Source organism: Neomonachus schauinslandi, chromosome 5 (genome assembly GCF_002201575.2).
Source record: "Neomonachus schauinslandi chromosome 5, ASM220157v2, whole genome shotgun sequence".
Taxonomy (NCBI): domain Eukaryota; kingdom Metazoa; phylum Chordata; class Mammalia; order Carnivora; family Phocidae; genus Neomonachus; species Neomonachus schauinslandi.
Genome location: NC_058407.1, coordinates 134,536,340 through 134,537,788, shown reverse-complemented (window position 1 = coordinate 134,537,788; position 1,449 = coordinate 134,536,340).

Here is a 1,449-nt window from a genome sequence, read left to right as displayed (position 1 = left end):
AGCTGCATCTGCCCATAGTGTGTTCAGACTTCCTTTTCCTTGCCATGTTCAGAACACCTTGCACTGTCAGTGGTAAATTAATTTCTTTCTTTCTTTCTTTCTTTCTTTCTCTTTCTTAAGATTTATTTATTTATTTGAGATGGGGGAGAGGCAGAGGGAGAGGGAGAGAGAGAATCTCAAGCTGACTCTCTGCTGAGAGCTTGGAGCCTGATGCAGGGCTCGGTCTCAGGACCCTGAGATCATGACCTGAGCTGAAACTAGGAGTGGGTCGCTGAACCCACTGAGCCACTCAGGTGCTCAGTGGTCAATTTCAGTGGTCAGTTTCAACTTCGGTGTCCCCTAAGCAATTCCAGAGGGCAAGGAAGAGATGAGGCCATGGAAGCCATACAATTCTAGGCCTGAACAACCATTTTCTTCCCCCACCCACCCCCACCTTCATGTCCTCGTTTATCCAATGAGGAAGATGGGTTATGTGATCCTAAAAGCCCCTTCTACTCTCTAAGAGTTTCTGGGAGGATGTAGTTCCCTGACAGATCAGCCTAAAATGTAAGCAGGAGGTACATGCCAGTAAGGGTCAGGTTCAGCTCATAGAACAGAAAACTCAAGCTCGGAGTAGTTTACACATGTAAAGGTCTATCCTTTCCCATCAGAGGAATCTGAAGACAGGCAATCCGCCACTGTGCAGCAGATCTACAGACTTCAGAGCGTCAAGCCTCTTCTGTAGCTTCCTCTGCTTTACTGTCTTTACTGAGGATCTTCTAGAGCAAGATGGTAGATCCCGGGAGATGGTAGGTAGTTGGACTCTTTTTAAGCAGTCTTTCTGAAAGTCCTCCTCAACAATCCCACTTGCATCTCCTGGCCCAGAATAGTCACACGCCAGCTAGATCGACAAAGAAGCCTGGGAGGTGTCCTCTTCTACTGCGCTGGCCCATGTGCTTAGTTAGGAGAGACAGGAGACTCAGCTGCATCTGCTTTTGAGCTGTGCCTTGAGAGAGGGGTGGAAATTCATAGATGCCCTGAGCATATATCATGAGCTCGGACCAGGGACAGAAAAGAGTGAGGTCAATTTGTGGGATATTGAGTGATCCGCCCTCATCTTGCTGAAAACTCCTGTGCTTGTGAATGTTTTCTTTTTCTTTTTTCTGAATTTGGAAGATTTGTAGGTCAACTATATGTAATGGTAAGACATATTTTTTCTTGGGGGCTCATGCAAAAGCAGCTTCGTGGGGAGTTGGGAAGAGAAGCCTAAACCCCAATGGAGGGTGGACAGAGACAGAAGGCTCAGGAAAGGCTGGAAGGAATCAAGGACTTCTCCACGGACTTGAAGCTGTTCCCTTGCACCTGCCTAAAGGCTATGACGTTCAGGTGAGTATCCACACTCTGAAAGCCTTTCCAGGAACTGTCGTGAGCTTTGCTGAGTCTTTAGGGCCCCGGCTGTGGGATGGCGCC